We start from the raw sequence: 9,378 nt of genomic DNA, 5'->3' as shown, positions 1-9,378 counted from the left end.
TCTGAATGAATGCAAAGTGTTCTCTGATTGGAGGAGGTGGAGAGTGCAACGCCACCACACTGTCTCACCACCTCCTCCAATCACATAATGCTTTGCATTGACTGAGAAAATGTAAAACACTCTCTGAATGGCGCCCATCAAGAGCAGTCAACCTCTTGTGTTCACAATGCAGCAGGGCAACCGCTCAGCATGGGACTCAAAAAGCTAGAGGAGATGAATGGAGTAGCGGTGCCCACCACTGTGAGTTCCAGTTTCTAGAGGGATCCCACAGGTATGGTAAATACCAGGGCTTTTTTTCTCATACAATAGGTGCAGGAACTCAGCCACGACCTTCCATAACCCCTCCCACACACACACCCCAAACCGCATCAGAAAGTGGGAGTGGTAAAATTTAATTAACAGTAGGAGGGTCTTAAAGGGGCATTAAATACCAGGAGTGCATAGTAGAGTACATAGTAAGTGCGGAGTTCAGGAGGTGTTACACACTAAGTGCAGAGTTGCGCTACATGCAGAGTTTGGGGGGGGGGCACTACGTACGTGGTGCAGAGTTCAGGGAGGGGGGAGGGCTACGTACATAGTGCAGAGTTCAGGGGTACACTGCACACAGAATGCAGAGGTCAGCCTTCTTTCACAGCTGCTTACCCCTGCATCCACATCTCACTTTCACCCCTCTTCTTCCCTAGAACCTCCCCATGCACTGTAGCTGGCTCTGCCTCTCACTTGCAGAGAGATCTTCCAGTGGGGGGGGTGTCGGCATCCGCACTGCACCCCGGGCACCTGCATCTGCCTTGTCCCAATTCTGCACTCAATGGGAGCCACTCAGGAGGCATTTGTAGACACAGAAGCCGGAATTCTGTGTTTACAAGTGATAGTGGTGAGCAGGGAGCTGAGGGTCTGAGCCAAAGGTGGTGGAACTGAGTTCCACCAAGTTCCAGCTGAAAAAAAGCCCTGATAAATACATATGTAGCTGGGGACCATGAGGTAGCTCCAGGATAGCTGAAGTCTTATAGCTGGGGACCATGAGGCAACTCCAGGATAGGTAAAAGTCTCATAGCTGGGGGCCATGAGGATTGTCTCTCTGGTTATACTTTTTCAGGAAGTAATTCAGTTAAAGCCTCAAAGCTGGGGACCATGAAGTAACTTCAGGATAGTAATGCCCCATACACACGTGCAGATTATCTGCAGACTTTTGTCTGCAGACTTACCTTTTCTATGTAGTGCAAGGGCCTGCCGGATTGCATACAAATTGAAAGTGTTTAGGTTTTACCTCATATTATATGGTTTTGGTAAGTCTGCAGACAAAAGTCTGCAGATAATCTGCACGTGTGTATGGGGCATTAGTCTCATAGCTGGGGACCATGGGGTAGCTCCAGGATAGGTAAAAGTCTCATAGCTGGGGACCATGGGGTAGCTCCAGGATAGTTAAAAGTCTCATAGCTGGGGACCATGAGGCAGCTCCAGGATAGGTAAAAGTCTCATAGCCGGGGGCCATGAGGATTGTCTCTCTGGTTACACTTTTTCAGGAAGTAATTCAGTTAAAGCCTCAAAGCTGGGGACCATGAATTAACTTCAGGATAGCTAGTCTCATAGCTAGGGACCATGAGGCAGCTCCAGGATAGGTAAAAGTCTCATAGCTGGGGACCATGAGGTAGCTCCAGGATAGGTAAAAGTCTCATAGCTGGGGACCATGAGGTAGCTCCAGGATAGGTAAAAGTCTCATAGCTGGGGGCCATGAGGATTGTCTCTCCGTTTACACTTTTTCAGGAAGTAATTTAGGGTCTTTACTCACAAGTCCTAAATCAGCCACCTCCTCAGACTCGATCCCTTGGGAGACACATCCAGCAGTTCAGTCGAGAGGTGCTTCAGGGTCAAAGAGCCCCCTGAAGCTCACAGATCCATCCCTGGTGGGGAAAAGACAATCTCCTCAAGGCTCCAGGCTATTCGCCACCTCCCAGATCACCTTCTGGGCCCACCTCCCCAAGGATTGGCCAGAGCATAGTAAATATTCAGGCTGGTCATTTGAATTTCCCACCCTAAGTTCTGGAATATTCTCAAAGTGGCAGGGGGAAACAAAGTCCCAACCGTGAAACCAAGAGAAGACCAAAGCAACTGATCACTGCACCTTTTATTACAGAACAAGCCAAAAACTACATTTACCTAGAATCCTATACTAGGAGGGTACTACACATAGTTACATTGGTCCATACCTGGAATTCTTCTTCAAAGTGCTGGTCTAGAGTTGGGGAAGGGGACCTTTCTGTTGGGGTCAAGAAAGGAGGAAGCCCCTGTGAGAAGAACAATGTTGAAGTTATTGGAAATGATCCCCTGTATGGCTCTCTCTACAGCAGCTGAAAGACTACAAAGGGAAAGGAGAAGATGCCAGCTTTCAGCTGCTGCAGAGCCATACGGGAGATTGGTTCCAGTAATTGCCCCAAAGCCACCCCATGACGGTTAACCTCCCTGTCCACATCCAATTCACTCAAATGCCTGGCCCCCCTGCTGGCCTGGGCCCCGTACAGAAGGACTGATGGTACCCCCTTATCCATGGCCCTGATTGGTGATCAGTCACTCTTCTGTTTAGTTGCAGTTAATTGAGCTACTAGATGTTTGACATTGACCTGAATTGTGGGAATTTTACAAAAACGGGCTTATACCATACCGATGAGTAGGACTTCTTTATCTGTGAACTCACAATTTCCAAAGGCAGTATTACATTTTAGGCATTTAGCCATTAAAGGAACTGGAAAGAACACAGTGATGGGCGTTCTGAAGTGCGGGTAGGAGCCAGGATGGGTAAAGGCCTATATGCCCAACCTTCTTTGTGGGAGGTTTTCCCATCTAGCAGCTATTATGTTAAAACAAACTCTTCCTATCTTAGTGTAGGATACAAATTGCAGGTTTGTCCAACAGGGAGACAAAATTTCCACTCAAGAGCTGAGAGTATTATATTGTATAGCCTGATCAGTATTTGTTCCATATAAAGCTACCTGAAGACCGCAGTGTATAGACCAGTTATTGGGTTCCATCTCACCATACACTGTAATGCCGCGCTATTAGTGCTCAATATGATAAGTAGTGTTAAAACCTTGTCATTAAAAATATATAGTTGGTGATAGTTATATGCAAGTGTCAAATGTCATAATAAGCCAAACCATATATCACAAATATTTCCAATATACTCAAACTAAACCAAGTGTGAGTGCAATCTAACATAAATATAGTCCAATCCAAAAATATATATATTTGTGTGTCTTGCCTACAGTCAAGGTGATAAGATGAAAGCAAATGAGCTCCTTTATTCCTCATAAATAAAGCAAACAGACAGTGCACAAACAGACGTGTTGGGTTGACGCGTTTCACGATGCTGTACAGCATCGTGAAACGCGTCAACCCGACACGTCTGTTTGTGCACTGTCTGTTTGCTTTATTTATGAGGAATAAAGGAGTTCATTTGCTTTCATCTTATCACCTTGAGTGCGGTCTCAATCTTTGGACTTTTCTACGTTTGGATGACGGATCTGACCTGCACCAAGCCCTGAACTTGCACCTGAGCGGCTTTTTCTTTGTTTGCTCCTTGCCTACAGTCAAGCATGGTGGTGGGGGTGTCATGGTCTGGGGCTGCATGACTGCTGCCGACATTGAGGAACCATGAATGCCAACATGTACTGTGACATACTGAAGCAGAGCATGATCCCCTCCCTTCAGAGACTGGGCCACAGGGCAATATTCCAACATAACGACCCCAAACACCTCCAAGACCACCACTGCCTTGCTAAAGAAGCTGAGGGTAAAGGTGATGGACTGGCCCAGACCTAAACCCTATTGAGCATCTGTGGGATCCTCAAATGGAAGGTGGAGGAGCGCAAGGTCTCTAACATCCACCAGCTCTGTGATGTCATCATGGAGGAGGGGAAGAGGACTCCAGTGGCAACCTGTGAAGCTCTGGTGAACTCCATGCCCAAGAGGGTTAAGGCAGTGCTGGAAAATAATGGCGGCCACACAAAATATTGACACTTTGGTCCCAGTTTGGACAATTTTACCTAGGGGTGTACTCACTTTTGTTGCCAGTGGTTTAGACATTAATGGCTGTGTGTTGAGTTATTTTGAGGGGACAGTAAATTTACACTGTTATACAAGCTGTACACTCACTACTTTACATTGTAGCAAAGTGTCATTTCTTCAGTGTTACATAGTAGGTGAGGTTTAATAAAGACAATAGTCCATCTAGTTCAACCTGTGTAGGTGTTTGTGGCCGTAATCATCTAGCATACCCCTTTTCGTGTTGTCACATGAAAAGATAGAATAAAATATTTACAAAAATGTGAGGGGTGTACTCACTTTTGTGAGATACTGTACGCCTATATTAGTCTGGAAGCATCAGATAAAGGTGAGCACCCTGAGTATGTTTTTTCAATAAATCGTTTTTAGAAGGATATAAGCACTACTGGTCTTTTATCTTTATATATATATATATATGCTCTCTGGATGCCATAATCCCTTTATGAGGAGATAACAGAGGAGAAGGTTGGAGGAGCTGGTTGTAGCCCTTGATAGGCTAAAAAGCTATTTCTGACCCTATATGATTGTGGTGGTCACAAAACCCCAGGGGAGATTATTCCTGGTGGGGGGAGCACTCCGAGGTGACACCATTTTTTGAGCACGGGAAAGAAGTTGAGCGGTGGAGAAGCACTGTTTGTGGGTCATCACTTGGAGAAAGTTGCATAAGTTTTTATGTTTGCCTGGACATTTATGATATACTGTATAATTTTTTTGGGGGATTGCACAAACAAATATATATTTTTTGGATTGAACTATATTTATGTTAGATTGCACTCACCCTTGGTTTAGTTTGAATATATTGGAAATATTTGTGATATATGGTTTGGCTTATTATGACATTTGACACTTGCAATTATTTATAATTAGCACCAACTATATATTTTTTAATGAGTTTTTAACGTTAATTATCCTATTGAGCACTAATAGCGCGGCATTACACTGTATGTTGAGTTAATTTAGCACCTAAATGGGATTGTGATCATTGCCAGCAGCTCAGCTCCTCTTTTTATTGGAGCAAGTAGCTGGCAGGATTAATATATTTTTATGAGCAGGTACCATCTGACTGCTCTTAGGAAAAATTTTCAGGTTTCATTCCATCAAGCATTCATGTTTGTGCCTATAAAGAGTTCAAGGAGTCACCAAAGTGCTACCGGCTTATGGAGAGTTTTTCTAACCTGCTGACCCCTGAGACTCCCCAAAGAGTTGACTGCTTGGGCACGTAAAAGGTCAAATCCAAGTGCAGTTAACACCTTCCTTCAATAGAAGGGGTAAGGATCAGCTACATTGCTCAAGTTTCTCTTATGCCTCGTTTCCACTGAGCAGAACAGTTCGAGTCGGTACAGTTTGGAAGGGTTAGAATGGTCCGGCCTATTCAGGTGAGCGTTTCCACTGCAAGTCGGACTGCCAGGGGCCATGTGGGGTTTACACCAAATGCCTTTTGACGTGAGCATTGAGGTTTTCCTGTCCGCCAATCAGTGGAATGTATCGTGTGACGCCAGTAGCTCCTCCCTAACCATACCGTACCATTTCCTATGGCCCTACATCTGAAGGAGGACCAGGAATGGTGCGGTTTGGTTCGGTTGTATGGGCCACTTTCATAATGGAAACACTCAAAATAGGGTACCGTACCGAACTGACCCGAACCGATCCACTCAATGGAAACGAGGCATTAGTGATACTTAGAAGTAATTACCCCAGAAGTCCTTGTTATCACCCCCTAAAAATATCTTTAAATGGCCAAGAGTTCACATGTGGCCATTGGATCAAAGCAGAATTAGAAGATTCATGGCGAGCCTTAGGTACGAGATTGTATCATGGCATCTGTCTCACTGAGTGACCATTATTTTATGTCTTTTGGCATCTTAATAAGGTAAAAGTTGCTACAGATCTTTATACTTCCTAAGAGTTTCCATTAATTCACTGTGAAAACTTTTTTTTTTTTATTAAATCAGACATGTTTTTGTTATTGCACAAAGCTAAAGCTGGTCACAGGCCAGCCAGTTGTGTGTTTGTTGGGTGTAAATGACCCTTGTTACCTTGTTGGAAAATGCTCCTCAGTAGCTAATGGAACTTATCTTATAATTGTGTCCAATTTATAGAAGGACATGTACAGGCCATGCATTGGCAAACCTAGCCAAGATCAGGACCAGGATCTAAACCCACAACCTCTGCTGTGTACAGCAGTGGCTTTTCTTACTGAGCCACCTGAAGGTGCTGGACAGCTCCCTATCTGATCTCTTAGGACAATCTTGCATTGTCTCTTGTTTCTGGTGAACCTTGAACTCTTTGCTCCTTCTATGATCGTTCTGATTTAGGCCATGTCTCTGCACTTCCTGTTTGCCAGATTATTGTGATTTTTATCAGCCGATATCTTCTTCCATTGCTTACCTGCTGCCATCTGTATCTCCACTACCACTGGTTACTGACCTTTGGCTTCTTCTTCAACTACCCTTCTGCTTGATCCCAACCTGCTACAACTTGTTACTGACCTTTGGCTTGTTTATTGACTACGCTTCTGCTTGAATCCAACCTACTATATCTGCTACTGGAGCCCGGCCTGCTCACCTCCTGGTGGGGGTGATCCTTAGGACTGTGCTCTGGTACTAAAGCGCAGCAAAACCCATCTCCACCATCAGGAGCTCTGGTAAACACCAGTTAGTGCTTAGACCCCGTACCTCGGGTGAGCCTGTGTCATCCGCCAGGGTGACCTGCTTGTGTACTTACCTACCTGGTCGGTGGAAGCTTCTCTACTGCTATAGCTACTGGTCTCTGAGCCTGACCCCTGACCGTGACTGTCAAATCCTGTACAATATCATATTCTAGAAATCTTGTATGATTGTTCTTGATTTTATCTTTTTATGCGTAATTTGTAAATGGTTGTCTGCGCATTGGGCAGTCAGAAGATCTTAACGGCCTTTTTAATTACTGATTTTATTTTCCATTTTAACCTGTAGTCATCGCACACCACCATTTAAAGGATGGTCCTTTTCATTGCTGAACCTGCAACCAACAAGCTTTTATTTTATTCTATTCATCAGCAGGGAGATGGCAGTCATCTAAAGAATGCCAAATGCATTTTGCACTACTGTGTCTACTAATGAGGCTTCTTTCCAGAATGTTTGTCTGCACCTTGGGCAGCCACTTCTTCTTCTTCACTTCTTTATTGGCTTGGACGAGCTACAAAATGTCTTCAACATACCATGACCTGAATATAGGATAACCTTCATCAATCGATTGTAAAATATCCAGTAGTAGTTGGTCACATTCTTCTGGACTTGTTCTGTAAAGTTGAAGATGTTTCGTAGCTTCTTCAAGCCACTTCTTCTTCACTTCTTCATTGGCTTAAACGAGCTACAAAATGTCTCCAACAAACCATGACCTGAATAAAGGAGAACCTTCATCAATGGATTGTAAAATATCCAGTAGTAGTTGGTCACATTGTACTGGACTTTTTCTGTAACGTTGAAGATGTTTCATAACTTCTTTAAGCCACCTTTTCTTCATTTTTCAGTGGCTTGGAAAAGCTGCGAAACATCTCCAACATACCATGACTTGGACAAAGGGGAACCTTTGTGGATGGATTAAACAAATATACGGTAGTAGCTAGTCACATTCTTCTGGACTTGTTCTGTAATGTTGAAGATATTTCATAGCTTCTCCAAGCCACTTCTTCTTCTTCAATGGTTCAGCCAAGCTATTAAAACATCTCCAACATACCTTGACCTGGATAAAGGTGAACCTTCATGGATGAATTGTAAAATATCCAGTAGTAGTAGTTGGTGATTGTGATGGTGTTGGTGATGTTTCATAACTTTTTCAAGCCACTTCTTCTTCATTTCTTCAGTGGCTTATACAAGCTATTATAAAACATCTCCAACATACCATTCCCTGAAAAAAAGGGAACCCTCATGGATGGATTGTGAAATAACCCATAGTAATAGTTGGTCACTTTCTACTGGACTTGTTCTGTAACGTTGAGGATGTTTCGTAGCTTCTCCAAGCCTTTCCTTCTTTTTCACTTCTTCAGTGGCTTGGACATGCTAAGAAACATCTCCAATATACCATGACCTGAATAAAGCAGAACCTTCATGGATGAATTGGGAAATATCCTGTAGTAGTAGTTGGTCAATTCCTACTAGACTTTTTCTGTAACGTTGAAGATATTTCGTAGTTTCTCAAAACCGCTTCCTCTTCTTCACTTCTTTAGTGGCTTGGACAAGTTATAAAACGTCTACAATATATCATAACCTGAATAAAGGAGGACCTTAATGAATGGATTGTAAAATATCTAGTAGTAGTAGTTGGTCACATTCTACTGGACTTGTTCTGTAAAGTTGAAGATGTTTTGTAGCTTCTCCAAGCCTTTCCTTCTTCTTCAATTCTTTAGTGGCTTGGCCAAGCTAAAAACGTCTCCAACATACCATTACCTGGACAAAAGAGAACCTTCATCAATCGATTGTAAAATATCCCGTAGTAGTTGGTCACATTCTATTGGACTTGTTCTGTAAAGTTGAAGATGTTTCGTAGCTTCTTCAAGCCACTTCTTCTTCACTTCTTTATTGGCTTAAACAAGCTACAAAATGTCTCCAACAAACCATGACCTGAATAAAGGAGAACCTTCGTCAATGGATTGTAAAATATCCAGTAGTAGAAAGTCACATTTCTACTGGACTTGTTCTTTAAAGTTGAAGATGTTTTGTAGCTTCTCCAAGCCTTTCCTTCTTCTTCAATTCTTAAGTGGCTTGGCCAAGCTAAAAATGTCTCCAACATACCATTGACCTGGGTAAAAGAGAACCTTCACAGATGGATTGTAAAATATCATCTTTGTGGTCCTCGTCGGCTAATGTGCTGCCCATATTTTCTGTATTGAATATTTTGGAATCTATGAATGACTGGCAAAGCTTTGGGTTGACCCCTGCTCATGTCCTATCATACGATTTGTTGGGACAGCCCAGCATCTTGGCCCTCCATCCTATCCTGTGTCCTGGGCCATGTCCCGGGATCACAGCATCAACCTTATGTCGGTTACTCCACATTCGCCATAACTCAAAAAGGCATTCATTTTGGGGATTAGGGCAACGAGTAGGTAGCTCCACATTTTAAGTGGAAGGGTCTGGGTTGCACCAACCCATGAAGTAGCCATGATGGGTGGTGCCCACATAGTTAGAGGAGTGGTCTGATTGGGACCAGCCAGTAAAGTGGGCTTAATTTTAGTATGCACGCCTGTAAAGTGGGCCAAATGCAGACTGTGGGTGGGGTTGCCAGCGTCCTGGGACCATACCGTTGGTAAGTATGAACTTGGTGGCCACAGACACCTGA

The sequence above is a fragment of the Pelophylax lessonae genome (assembly GCF_965119305.1).
Source record: "Pelophylax lessonae genome assembly, chromosome: 5".
Lineage (NCBI taxonomy): Eukaryota > Metazoa > Chordata > Amphibia > Anura > Ranidae > Pelophylax > Pelophylax lessonae.
The sequence above is the reverse complement of the archived record's forward strand: the minus strand, read 5'-3'. Positions refer to the sequence as shown.